Source organism: Aethina tumida, chromosome 4, assembly GCF_024364675.1.
Source record: "Aethina tumida isolate Nest 87 chromosome 4, icAetTumi1.1, whole genome shotgun sequence".
Lineage (NCBI taxonomy): Eukaryota > Metazoa > Arthropoda > Insecta > Coleoptera > Nitidulidae > Aethina > Aethina tumida.
Window position 1 is genome coordinate 800,860 of NC_065438.1, and position 15,250 is coordinate 816,109.

The window sequence follows — 15,250 nt, forward strand, 5'->3', positions numbered from 1 at the left end:
TATTTTATTACACGGTATCAGGAAATTGTGGATATTGGCTTAGAAATGTGTCCTTTGATATATTTAATTTGTGGCTTCGTAATAATGATTGTTAGTCGCGCCACAGAATACTTATTGAGGAAATATTTAATCAACACGTTAAATGTTAACGTTTCATTAACTTCTATGAAATAAAATAGGTCTTATATGTTTTCGGCATGAACCTTTAATATGGGTTCATTCACAGAAAGCTTTTAAAGCTCACTCACAACACGAATCACTCAAAATATTAAAACCTTTTTTATAAAAACGTATTTTTCTTATATATTTATGTTTCTTAATTATATTTCATTAACTCCTAAAAATAAAATGAACCTTATACTTTTTTTGCATGTACCTTTAATATAAATTCTTTCACAAAAAGCTTTTAAAGCTCAGTCACTCAAAGAGAGAAGCCATTTTTATACAAAGTCATTTTTCTTTATGATAATTAGGGAAATATGTAAGAGAAAAAAATGAGTTTATTATGTATTATATTGTTTGTTTATTTGACAAAAAGTGGGAATAAAACAACTCCATCAGTATCAAATTTACTATATACTGTTTAACATGTCTGTGGCTGGATAAAGTAATATCATAAAATAAGCCTTTGTTGTTAGATACGTTTTTTGATTCGATTTCACGAGATACTCCGCCATAAATGTGGGTGGAACACAAAAAAAAAGGTCAATGTGGAACCGTTCCACCAAATTTAAACAGGCATAAAAACCAATACGTTTTCATTACATCGAAAATTTAGACGCCTGCCAGATGCGACCAGAAACAAGTTTCCATGGAAATTTGCTGATTTACTACCCATGAAAAAATACTGAAAACGCTGCAAATCCTGTATTATCCTGGAAATAAAGGGACTGGGTAATATGCATAAGCCACTGAATAATAAAAAATACAATTTATGCCATCGAGATTTTTGAATTATTTTTATTTTATATCTTTGCTTTTTTAAGGAACTATATCTGGTGAATTTCAACTGCCTTGTTTTTACCATGCGATGTATGATTTTAATTTATTATTAGCTATAATATTACATATAATTATGCTAATTTATGTTGTGCAATTTATTTTAGATTTCATGGGTATAATGTTCTATAATAATGCACTACACTAATTCACAGTAATCAAATTTTAATCATAATTTGTTGCATAATTGAAATTGAAATTAATATTCTATGTAATTGGTCAACTAAGTGAATCAAATCTTTAAATATCTCTAGATAGGTTTCTATAATCCTTGTATTAAATTTAATAATATACCATTTTATTGATTATTAATTTTCATGTGAATTGTAGCTATTATTTACGACTACCATATAATTTCTGAAAGCATTATTTTCAACATTGATATATGTATTTATTTCAGAAGAAGTTATATCAACAACAATTATTACACAACACACAAGTTTTTTATTATTAATATTATAATTATATTATTTTTTGAATAACCATATGAAACAAGTCAAATCTAAATTAAAACTTTTAGTAAAAGTTAAAAATTGAGTGTCAAACTATGTAACTGATTACAAATTTTCAAGAGGCATTGACAAGGAGAATTTTACGCCGCCCCACAAGGGTGAAAAACAGGAGATTTATCTAAACCTCACACTTCCTCTCAGATTGTTTGTCCGCCTGAGCCCGGATAGAGAAAGACAATCCCTCCAGGATATTGGAAACAGGATTTGCTACTATTGTGTGGGTATCTCATCTAACAAAGATATACTTTATTATATTCCCTACTCGACTGTCATTTTATCGTTTCAAACTGAATGGTGCTGCGTGACAGAAACCAAATCAGTTCATTCACGAACGAGTTTCCGAAGTTATTTTTATGACTACCTGATCTTTTATACCCCTTATCATCATGCACGTTCTATTTTATTCGGGATGACATAAAACATAACTTTAATATACCCATATATTTTTAAAATTTATATTTATACAAGATTTTTCTAAAGTAGATGAGAATAGGTAGTTTCAGTTTCAGTTTTCCTGAAGAAAGCCCACAACAGGTTTAAGGATATTCCAGTTTTAATGTTTGAAGAAACTTTCAAACCCCTTAAAACTTGTGAGTTTCCGTAGAATAGCTCCGAAACTAAATAATTAAATTGTTGAAACACATACGTTGAAATCTTCATCAAAACCAAACTTTGATTTTGAATAGAAAATTAAATTAATTAATTAGTTTCACTGACTAACAAATAATGATATTCCTTTCAAAATCTCAGCCAGGAACAATTAACTTTAGTGCCACTGTGGAAGTTCCAACAAATTAATTAGGGACTTACAAAGACCTCAATTCTTATTCTCCTGGTTTTCGTTTTACATTTTGAATTTGAACCGCGATTTATTTGTTTGTTTTAGCCTTTCCATTCAAGGAGATTACATAAGAAATGTGGATTTAGGGATGATATAAATTGAGGCGTTATTTAATATCACGTTCCATCTGTGCCAATAATTTTGCGTTTTCCATGTGTACAAGAAGAATGTGAAAAAAAGTCAAGATGTCGTATATTGGGGGCTTCACGTTATAGGTCAGGGAGCGACTTTTTGGGCGACAGGTCATAAATTTAAGAAATAAAACGAGCGTAATATATCTTGGTGAGCAGTTTCACGGTTTTTAGATTTATTTATCCGCACCATTGACCTTTCCTCCACTTGCGGCATTCCAGCTGTAGCATTCTCTGATTAATGTTACTTGATAAAATACCTACCAAAATATTGCAAATTATATAACCTGAAAATACTATTTTTAAACAAAAACTTCGGTAATTAAATTCTTTGGGGCTGTTTTTACATCATGTAAAGCTTTAGAAAGCTTCCCAAAGCCACAGAAAGAAACACCTTGTATAATATTTTGACAAAATATTCTTGGTGTTAATAAATAATACATTTTTAGAAGCTAAGGAGCTTTCGTAAGCTTCTCAAGCACATCCCCAGCCCAAATGAATAGGTATTCGGGATAAAATAACCGACCCCCATAAATAAATAATGCCAAAACATTAACTAACATACGTATAACCGATTCAGGAAGCACGTAACACCGATATTTAGTGACGGTAATTCGGTCGTTATGCAGCAGCCCTTGAATTTAAAATTAATCGCTGATAAAGCAGAGCGTGCTTTGCGCACCGACATCGATTCGACCCCAACAACTGCCATGAGCAACTGGTTATATGTCCACGACGTCGCGACGCTACGCTTCCAACCCTCGACGACCCTCTTTTTCAGGACGGCTTCGTCCTCGAATGCTATTTCGTTTCGGCGCGTATGTCGTTGGAATTTTGATGTTTACGAATTCTTCAGCGCCGTTTTCGACTATTTGGGGACTCCGGTTTTTCGCCTGCCGACTTGAGTATAAATGGGATTTGGAAATGTTCACACTTTCGGTTTAATTAATATTAATTTTTTCGTGCCCAATTAATTTTGTTTTCAGTGAAGTGCCTCATAAATTATAATACGTCTGGTGTTGAATATTATACCCAAAATTCATTAGGTTTTTATGAGGGATTTGAGAGTAAATTTAAAGAATTTTTTAATTATAAGACAAAATTCATTAAAACAAAAACGTCTACCTTGATCAAGTTAAGCTTTTTACTCAAGTTCATGAAGCTTTATGAAATTAAACCCTACTTTATAATACTTTCTAATTATTAATTAATATTATTAATAATAATACAATTAATAATATTACTTACCATTTTATATTAATGGACAGTTTAAATTTTATGGAATTCATGGGACATAAAAAACTGATGAATGTCCAAACTAAGAAAAGAACTAAACCATTTATATAACATTATATTTTAAATATAAGAGCTTTTGGCATCACCAAAGCTTTCAAAAATTTCCAAATAAAGCTTTGAGAGACCATTAATAACAATATTATAAATAATATAGTAAATAATAAAGTGTTAAATGAATATTTGATAATTAATAATTTCTGTAATTTCTTGTTTATTGAACTAGAAATAGCAATCACAAGAGGCCACTTTGATTTTACAACAAAGTCTCCATCGACACGAACTCTAAATTGATATGGCAAAAACAAAAGCACCTTCAACCGTCCGTAAGTTAATTAAACCCATTATTCTTCCCGCCCCATCCCTTGTTTACACCAAATAAGAAAGCAACGCCCGATTGGCCGACGGTGATTCGAGTTATCAAATGGGCAAATAAAAGTAAGCAAAGATTATTATCCGGTACCGCTTAACGAACAATAAAGATACACCGATACGGACATAAGGGATGATTTTATCGACTATATACGTTTCGATTCACCATGCTTTATTGGTTTTATACCGTTAAAGTCGCACGTATTGTGCAAGATGCATAAACATTGTGTTTATTGCGATATAAATTCTATATGTTTGTTGCCACATTATAAGGATTTTAAGGAATTCGAACAGCTTCACTACATATTGCGCTGTCAAATGCTGTAAGTTTAAATTTGACAACAGGAGCTTTATTTGAGAACGTATTGCTGGGAAATAAAACGGGTTATGCGTGTTTTTGAACGTTGCATTTTCTCATTTGGTTCGATGGAAAATGTGTTTAATTAAAATGTGATGGACGTTTAATTTTGAATCTTTCAGTCAAGGTTTAAATTATTCTATATGGCGATGTAACAAGGTCATAAGAAATTGTATTTTATACTTGGTTTATTCATTGATTGAAAATATATTTCTAATTCCTTTAAAAGACTTAAAGAATTGTGTATAGAGTGACTAACCTAAGATGGAAACCACCAAAACTTGTATTTACAATCTCATTTTAATGGTTTATAAGATACGTAATAAAAAACACATTATAACAATTTTTTATAATAAAAAAATATGTAAAAATAACAACTTTTTTTGGTAAAACTGAAAAAACCTGAACAATATTTTTCAAATGTCTATTAGAGGGCTTAATATCATAGTTTTATCAAACAAAATAATAAATTTTTATTTATAATTTATCAATAAAAAATATTTTATCATTTATTTCATCGATAATTCTACGTTAACTCAATAAAAATCAATAAATTTAGTATCAAAATAGATTTACTTCTTCCACCTCCTACATTTTTTAGAAATTATTGATATTTCTAGTGTTAAAATGGAATATTGAATGTAATTTATTGATACGACAAAATTAAAAATCACATATTTTTAAAGAATTTATTCCTTTTAATCGTATTTCAATTCTTAAGTAAGATAACCCTTCAGTTGTGCCCATTTAAAGAAGAGACAAGCACTAAACTGAAACACAGTAACTGTAAATTACAGTTTACAGTTGGAAATAGAAACATCATCCATCATTAGTTGAAGCTTTGTTCAGAAAAAAGTAGGATTAAAACGATAGAAAATTGATGCGAAAGCAATGAAAAAGCAAATAAATCAAGTAAATAAAAGCAAAGCTGAAGGAAAAAAGTGCTACGTCGAATTATTATGGTCGGCACTGAAACATGAAACATGAACTGCATTAAAATGTGCCTCAACAAAGCATGAATCATCATTAATAGTTCTTTATTTGAAAAACATTTGCTGAATAATATTTTCGAAGCAATTTATTCGAAACATGCAATACGATAACCTATTTTATTTTTTAGTTTACTTTTACGATAACGAAGTAAAACAATTAAAACAACATCAAACATTTACACCATTATAAACACACAAAAGCACACCCGCATACAGGACCCAAGCAATGACTTTAATTTATATTTAGAGCCGCTCTCCGGGTGGGTAATATTTTATTCAAAAATGCAAATTACAGTCCGTCGAAGCGCGAACCCGCCCGTTGTATTAAGGATTCTTTTATGAATTTCGCACGGGTCACCGATCTAGTTATAGACGGGATTTGAATTCTGCCCCAAATAGAATATTAAAAGATGCCACTATTCTGTTTGAATATTTCATATACTTCCAATGCAAACATATAAAAAACCAGTGCTCAGACGCAAAATTGAGAAACTCAATCATGTTTTCCATTTCGGCGTCTTAGTTTAGACGCACACGTGATGGGCGAAGTGTCTGGATGGGGGTGAGCTGAAACAGTCGCTTGGAGGAGTTAAGTGCACGTCGTCGGAGCTTCAAAACAGGATAATATTTTTAAAATTAATACATTAATTGTATTTCCTAAGCACTCCAATGGGGTATCTGATCTGGAACTGGAATAGATAGTTGTTTAAATGGAGTATAGAATTTAAATAATCAAATATGTAAATATTTGAGATATTTTTTTGAAAAGTCTATAAAATAATTATTTATTTTAGTGACAGGAATTGTAATACACCGACTGATTCAGGGAGAATGTTTGCGATATTAATGTATAAATATTTGGGCCAGATTGATTGACCTATGAAGTTTGTCGATGCTGTCATCTTCTGCGGTCGCCGCCGGCTGACTTACCGGCAACAGGTACTCGGTGCACCCACCCCCTGCGGGCCTACGTCATTAAAACAAAACGACAATTTCCCAGTTGTTAGACTCAAGAAGGAAGACAGAACCACCGCAAAATGATCTTTCTTTTTGGACGCCATTATTCGAAAACCTTTTGTGCCCGGCGATTAACTTAAACTTAATTAAGCATTTCATCCACGTTTATGTGCCATCGGCGTACAACGTATTTATTAATCCGCTGTAGATTATTAAGTTCACTGTTTGGTTCGCAACTAAATTAATAATGGGGCCGTTTGATGTTTGCATTTTCTTAATTTGCATCATTATTCGACGACGTCTTTCAACCTCACCCTTTTGTGCAAGAACTTTTCTTTGTATTGTGTTAGGTAAACTGAGTTTAAATAAATAATATTTAAAATTTATGAGGTTAAACCGAAAGGACAAATTTATTGATAAATTAATTAAGGGTAATTCTTAATCAATAATTTAAATTGAAAAACTCTATATTTTATTTTATTTTTATAATGGTTTACAATTAAATTAATGATATTAGCCAAACATCATAAATTTAATTCATTTATACAGTTTAGTGTGTGAATTTTTTATTTTAGATATGAGTTATTTAATTAATATTAATTCAAAATTTATTATTCTGTACAGTAACAAAATTATTAATGCATTAAGTATAATTTATTTGTAATTACTGTTTTTAATTTTAATTGGTTTACAGGATTATAATTTAATACTAAAATATGGTACAAATTAAATGATTCTACTAAAAATTTTATTTATTCATAGAACATATTAAAACAAATATTCAATAAAAATGAAAAATAAACAATTTAATTGTGTTGGCAGCTACGCTTTTATAATTCCTTAAACAGGAAATGTGTTAATTAATTTTCAGTTTGAAATTAAAATTTTATAACAGTATCCATTAAAAAAATGTTTATAGTTATTATTTAATATTTCCAGTCGTAAAAATATTGAGATAATTGTACAATATAATGCAGATTTTCTAAACAGATTAATTAATAGGTTTTTTAGGGTGGTATTTTTCAGGAGGGGATGCGACTGAAAATTGTTTAATTATCCAAACATCGAATAAAATGTTTAGCAATTATCAATTACCCGCAGTGACATTTCGTTTATTCCATTCAACGGAAATTAACGATGAAATGTCAATAAACAATATGCTGACACGCTATTTTCCATTCAGGTCATGCCGGTCATTTAGACTGTGACACCCGTGACATTACTTATTATTGCTGGCGGGATTTGGCTGAATAAATTTATTTATAATATACGGATATATATTTTAAGGTTATCCGCACTTTTCTCATAATTCGCACGAACCTATAAATTATTTTCCCGAGTTTATATTCACAGTCCCACAATTTGTCAATGTTTCCGTGCCATTCTTCAGGCTCGAAATGTTAAAATAATACTAAAAGGATACACATTTCATTTAGACATAAACTCTTTTGTGCAACTTTTTATTAGGGGATTGTTGAAACAATAGACAAAATTATTTTCAAACATTCCGGTACTAAAATAATAATTGTTAAATATTACTGCATTAAAGTTATAGACGTTTTTTGGAGTTGGGTTTACTAAAGTATGTTTTCATTCAAAAACTTGTTGAATAAGTTGAATCGTCTGGAATGTTATTAATAATACATAGAGGATATTCCAAGACAAATTGACCACTTTTGAACCTAAGTCCTACGGAATACGCTTTTAAAACATAATAGTTATTAATATATTTCAAAAATGCTTGAAATTTTATGGCTATTAAAAGTTATTTTAGTTAAATATCTAATTACAAATTAACACCTGAAATTCAAATGATTAATACATTATATTTGTATGTTTAATGACTATATATGTTATTCTTAAATTAGTAATAAGTATTTTCATATAATTGACTTGAAAAAACAAATAAAAAGTTCAGTGAGATCCCAGGGGGTTGGTTGGGTGGTCAGTTAGCTTAAAATTGCTCCACATTACCCATTACATGTTTATATACATTTGTATAATGTATGTTTATTCATTTTGTAAAAAATAATGTAATGGAGCTCTGTCAATTGGCTACTTTCTTATCCAGATAATAAATTACAGCACCCTGAATGGAAACCCGGTTATATTTTTTTGCCGCCTAATGCATTAACGAACGAAAACCACAAAGAGCAACCCTTTTCCATTATTAACTTGCGGTACACTAGACACATGCATATTTAATGTGAAAACATCGACCGGCCCTAGAGTAGAACTTTAGGGTGTAGATCCTGGGGGCAAACAATGTTCAAGCCGTGCTGAAATTTCTTGACTAGTCAGATGTAATTAAGTGGCCGAAGTAAACAATACGTGGGGATTTGGCATTGATAAAAATACACGAATTTAATCAAATGACATAACGTTACAGAACAAATGGCATTCAAAATACATGGGACGTAGCGAAATAAAAAAAAAAAATGGAATGAAACCAGGTTTACCGAATCATATCACGTAGTAAAGCATCCACAATGTATGGCAGTAAACTGCTAAAATACAAGTAATAAAGTCAGTTTCACTTTTTATGAGAACTTTTGTAGTACTTTACGGAATAATTGCTTTAACCCCCGGAGGGTATGTTCAACAAAAATATATTTTTTTGTTGGAAATCGAATCGAATTTCAAACTAACATTTAATTAACAAATTTTATTTTTTGTTATTAAATAAAACAAAATATATATTTTAAAAACACATTTTTAATATTAAAATTTGTGGCTAACACAAAATATAGTCTGAAATATGTACATCAAATTTGATTCACCCTATATAAACTATATAAATGTTTATAAAACTTTGCACTAAAAATTCCGTTCATCAATCAAGAAACTTTTTAACTGAGAATATGGTAAATTCAAGCATTAATTATTTAAAATTCAAATTCCTGAAACCCATTAGAATATAATGAATGAAAAGCAACTTGAGACATAAATTTAAACGAATCCTTCTTGAAACTTTGAATACTTTTATCAGTTAACTGCGAAGTAATTAATATATCGAGAAAAGTTTGCCGTAAAATAAAATAAACGATCAAATATTAACTAAAGGAAACTGTAGTAACGCAAATTAATACTTTAATGCGAATAAAACAATTCACAGTAAAACTAGGCTTTCATATTAAAAGCTTATAAACGAAGCCTTGTTAAAATTTAATTAATTCTTTGGCGGCGTCCTTTAACGAAGCTAAACCTTTTAATCCATTGTCTTTTTTAATATATTATTAGTTTATGTATGTACATGGCAACAAAATGATCCGGTGCTAATCTGATTTATTCTTGGTAATTGAATCCATTGTCTGGATGGATGAAATTGCTATTGGTGATCGTAAAGGCATAAAGATAATTGATTATGTGCATCCAATTCAGTGTTAAATTAATATAAAGTATGAACTGGACAGATATCCATTTTACAAATCACAAAGCTGATAATCATGACAATCTATTTATACCAATTATTTTCAATGGTACGATTTTATTATTACATTATGACGACGAAATAACGTGCTCGTTAAAATGGCGAATGCGCCGGTTTAATTGAATCTCTCGTTCATAAATTGATTAATCATTTATGTACAGTTCTTCGGTGATGTAGGTGTCAAATCTGTTTAGTTTCATTTATAAATATAGAGCCGATTGTTCAATAAAGAATATTAGATTTACAGATTTATAATTCAAAATTACTTGGAAGTTTATTTTCTTCTGAAATCTAGTTACAAATCAATCTTTCAATTTCCAATAAAGTTCAAGTAAATTATTAAATTGTACAGTCTGACACAATTGTTAAAAGGGAGAAAAGAAATAATTTAATTTTGTTTGTAGTTGTGCTTCTTGATAATTCCTTTATACGAAGTGAGTGAAATTAAATTTCAGTTGTAATAAAAATTACATTAAACTTTTTTAATATTATCTTCCTTTAATATATTATACAGTTTTTCTTTTACTTTAATAAAAAGAATTGACCAAATATGAAGCTTTTTTACAATAAAGTTTTACTATAAAACATTATCGATAGAAATTATTTGAATTTTTTGTATCTACTATAATTTTATTTGCCACTATAGAATCAAATATATTGTTTATTTTTATAAATCAAAATATTTAATTAAATTTTATAGCATTATAAATGGTGTACTTTACGAGTAGATTATAAAATTTATGTTTTAATAACTATATTCACAATAAGTGAATAATTTTCTAAAAAACAATAGCATCATTTGTCACATGTGTTGTTTGTTTAAAACTGAGCAATATTTATTCAACTCAACAACAATTTAGTAAATCATATATTTTATTATTCATGTAATTTTTTACATTTCAAAAAACACGCAATGCAGTTTAATTAAAACTAATTATTACATATATATTATTTATTAAATACATATATCAATATATTATAATTAAATTATTGTTGTAAATTAACATATCAGAATCAGGTTAATTCTGAAAGTCCTAATTCATATTTTTAAACAACACAGATACGTAACTATACTAAATAAATAGGGTTAGGTTAGGTTGGGTTATGTTAAGTTAGGTTAAGTTAGGTTAGGTTAGGATGAGTTAGGTTAAGTTAGGTTAGATTAACAAACTTTTCAGAAAAAATGTATTCAAAACTATAAAAACAATTATGTGTAAATAAAAATATATCAATAATATTTTAAAACATTTTGAATGTTCTGTTTTATGAAAAAATTGAAATATTCACATTTTAATATCCATTTTCAAATCCAGTGAACAATTTTCTATAAAACAAATATTTTTATTTGTCTCATGTATTGTTTGTTTAATAATATTTATACAACACAAAAAACAATTTATAAAATCGTATATTTTATTATGCATACAGTTTTTGACATTTCAAAAAACAATGCAGTTTAATTAAAACTGAAATTATTAATCAATTTAATACATATGCCAAAGTATTTCACATAAATTAAATAATTATTTTTATAATTAGTGTTTATCGAAAACCTGAAACAAAGTATCAAACACAACGTATAAACCCAGTGCTAATCCTGAAAATATTAATCTAATCTATTATTAAGTTTTTGAAAAAAAAAAAAATGTTTACTAAATAGTATTTAGTATAAACTTTTGGTCTAAACTGAATTTTTAGCATACAAATTAGTTGAAGGAAGGTACTAATTGTGAGACTTTCTCTCACACAACCCAAGACGAAGACAAAGCACCACTCAAACGGGTTAATTGCGTGGCGAATGTTAAATAATTTAGAGCTTTTCTGACTTAAAACTTTATTTATTACCGCGCCCAGTAACTTCGGAACACTAATTTAATTCTATGTGTGCATAAAAAATAAATTTTTCCCGTTGGAACCAATCAAATTTTTTATTTACTGTCCAAAACCACCCGAGAAATTAAGTGTTTACACTGGCAGTTTAGCTTCGGTAAATATTTAAAACTACGCTATCGATTAAGACTATTTTTAGACCGTTGGAAAACTTTGATATATTTGACTGGTGCGGAATAATTAACAGCGTATTCTGGTTTAATAGGGTTCGGGGCGGGCGTCTTTATTGCAGTTTTAATATTATATTCGTCGCCTCTGTAGGGGTAGCGTAACGGGAGACTGTAAATGGGGAAAATGGCAACGCCAAAATTTGTCCCCATGATGTGACGTTAACCTGTTATGTTGCTGTAACATCTGTCCTTTGTCTGTTACAATATAATGGGAAAACTATTGACGCAAGCGATGTGCTTAAATTGGGCACACAATTTGTGTGTGTGTATGATTTACGGTTACGAACTACTTTCTGGGTAAACAATAGTTTACTTTGTATAATATGCTACAATGTATTATTTCCTCTAATAAAAAATTAGTGGATTGACTTATAATACTAATTTTTATTTAATTTTGCTATTTAATAATTCTAGGTTAGTACATTTAATATTTAATTAAGTCTGGGAAAAAATGTTCTAATTGTCTGAGTTTATTTTTATCCACTTCACCACTTTGTACAGATTTTTTTACAAAAACTTAAAACAGAAATACAATTTAGATGTCTAGAAATATTTTCTGTACATTGATAAAAATAATATAAATAATTTTCAAACTAAATCTAATATTAAACATGTTAAATATGATATATATTTATTTTAAGAAGTAAAAATCATAAAAATTCTATTAAAAATAAAAATATATAGAATGTAGTATATTTTATAAATTATTTTTACAGTCAAAACGTGGAAAAAACTGATTAGGATATTTTTTAATAATAAAATAATTTTTTATTCAATTTGGCGGTCCTCATGTTTATGACAGAGGCAAAAATTTTATTTTTCTAATTAATTTATTCCTTTTAATCAAGTATTTATTTTTATGCAAAATATATTAAATAATTTCTAAATATAGAGAAATAAGATTATTACATCAGATAGAGAAAAACTAACTTAAGTGTCCATAAATTGAAACTAACATTTGGCAAATTTTGAAAAAGAGTAATAATTCAAAATAATATTAACAAAAGAAAAAATAAAATTTGAAATTGAAATTAAACTTATTTAATTATTTTAAGTAGATAATTTAACAAGTTATTTAGTTATTTCCTTTTATTTAATAATTACAAATAATTAAGTGTTAAATTGTCAATTTATAAATAGGAAAAACTTATATTTGATGTAAAATAACGTTGGTATTAATGAGAAATATCTGTTGCACAACCGGAATTGATGAAAGGTGCCGCAGAACTTCCTATTATATTTTGACAGTCTAACCTAAACGAAACAGAAATTCCCACTTACTTTGCGTCCAGTCGGAGGTCAATTCTACAACTATTTCACTCAACAACTTCACATAATCCCGTGCATCGAACAGGAAACAATAATTATGCTGGATTGGCACATCATCACTCACGAAATTGAATAATTCCAGGCGGTGTGTTCGGTTCCTGTGTCGCAGGAAAGCCAGCGACTCGACACTGAAAGCCTGAAACTGAAGCCTGAAACGCTGCGAGAGAGAGTTGCTATCGACCACGACGGCGTATACTCACTGGCTTAGGCCTTCTGAAATATAGATCGATCCTCTCTCTCCGACGAGGGTGTTGTTGTTTGAATGAATTTTCCGCCGTCTATTCTATTTCAATTTTCATTAATTATTTTTCGGTTGCACGATTTTTCGGCGACACCTACCCACCTAAATCGATACCCGTGTCGCAATTCCTGTTGTGTAATTACGTAATTTACCATATGGAATGGCTGGGACCGGAGTCACAATCGCTGGGGATCTAACCTGAATAAATGACTGTGAGTCGGGGCATGTGATGTTACCCGTTACCCATCAGGAAACTCGTTCTGCACAAAATATACTACAATAATCGAATCAAATTAATAACAAATGTGTATTGATTAATCAATATATCCAACATATTCTAAATTAAATTAATAATATAATGACTATTTTATCGATTCATCAGGAATAAAGCATAATTTAATATAAAAAGACGTGTATATTAAATTTATTTCAGTTCATCCTCTCAAATTTCCTATTCCGGGCCTGTATATAATTATAGGAAACATACATATGTATTTTGACTTGTGATCAAAATATCATGTGACGAAGGATATTGCGTTTTTGGTAGTGGAATAAAATATGCACGAAACCAGCATTAAGGAAAGTGCTTATTTCTTTAAAGTGTCTCCCTTCAGCTCGATGCTTTTCATATTATAATAAAGATTATCGATTAAAGAATACTTCTTGAGGGTAAAAACTTACTTGACGTAACGAATTTTGTTTCTTATTTCCTCATGAAAAACGAGGTTTTGTTGTTATTTAATATAGCTTGAGTTTACAAATAATTGGCTGAAAAACTACTCTTTTCTTTGTTTTCGTCTCAAGTCTTGTGTGGTGATCAGCCAAAACTTTATTATAGCCTATTTTACATTTTGACACTTCCTTTGAGCGTCTAATTCGACGTGTGGTCTTATGAGTGATGAGGAAACAAAACTAGCCTATTTCCAAACATGGAATCCACGAGAATTTCGTTCAGGACATTGCTTAATTTCTTAGTTGTTGTAAGTTTCAGGACGAATTTGATACTCATCTTCAATACTTTCATTGTCCCTTTTAAACTGACGAATCCAAAGTTTTGTGACATCCAGCTTATGTTGCTTCTGTTCAACTGAAAAATATAAAATATTACTAATGCATAATCTTATAATTATTATTTATTAACTAATATCTAAGTAGTCCTATTAATTTTTATTAGATTATTTACTTTGAAAACTTTGTAACTTCAATAATGATACTTTTTTACCTTCCCCAAGTTTATTGTTCTCTTCTTGGACTTTTACTTTGAACTTTTTTATATTCCTTTCACGTACGTATCGATTTGCTTAAAATATTCACCATGATCCCTCATCAGCAGAGGCCTGATTTTAATTTTATTTTTGATGGTGGTCGTAAACTTTCGTCGAAGAATAATTAATATTTAGTAATTGAACTTGCGGTTCCATTACAACATTAACGTTTTCGGTTGAACACGAATTTGTTCTGAATCCGGCAAATTGAATCTTTGTATTAATTATATTTTACCTGGACTAATGCCAAAAGTAATTAAATCCGACCCTAATAATGAACTGGGTTGGGATTTGTTTTCGCCTAGGACAATAATTGTGAAATATGATGTCGTTCATTGTCAAAGCATAAATTACTTATTATTACTGCTGTCTATTTTGTGCATCAAGTTAATTTGCTTCTATTATTGTCAATTGATATGCATATTCTGTGGACTATTGTTTGCTTTCATGTGAACAATTTGCACTAATTC

General features: G+C 29.3%; 1 protein-coding gene across 1 annotated transcript in view; it reads right to left on the bottom strand.

Annotated features, from left to right (window-relative positions):
• LOC109603996 (probable cationic amino acid transporter) overlaps window positions 1-13,726 on the bottom strand; it is a 36,979-nt gene extending 23,253 nt beyond the window's left edge. Inside the window, exons 1-3 of the mRNA XM_049966519.1 lie at window positions 13,614-13,726; window positions 13,475-13,557; window positions 13,227-13,416 (exon numbers count right to left, since the gene is read on the bottom strand). The gene's annotated coding sequence lies outside the window, so the exon portion shown is untranslated. The remainder of the gene's footprint in view (window positions 1-13,226; window positions 13,417-13,474; window positions 13,558-13,613) is intronic.
• Window positions 13,727-15,250: the final 1,524 nt, after the last annotated feature.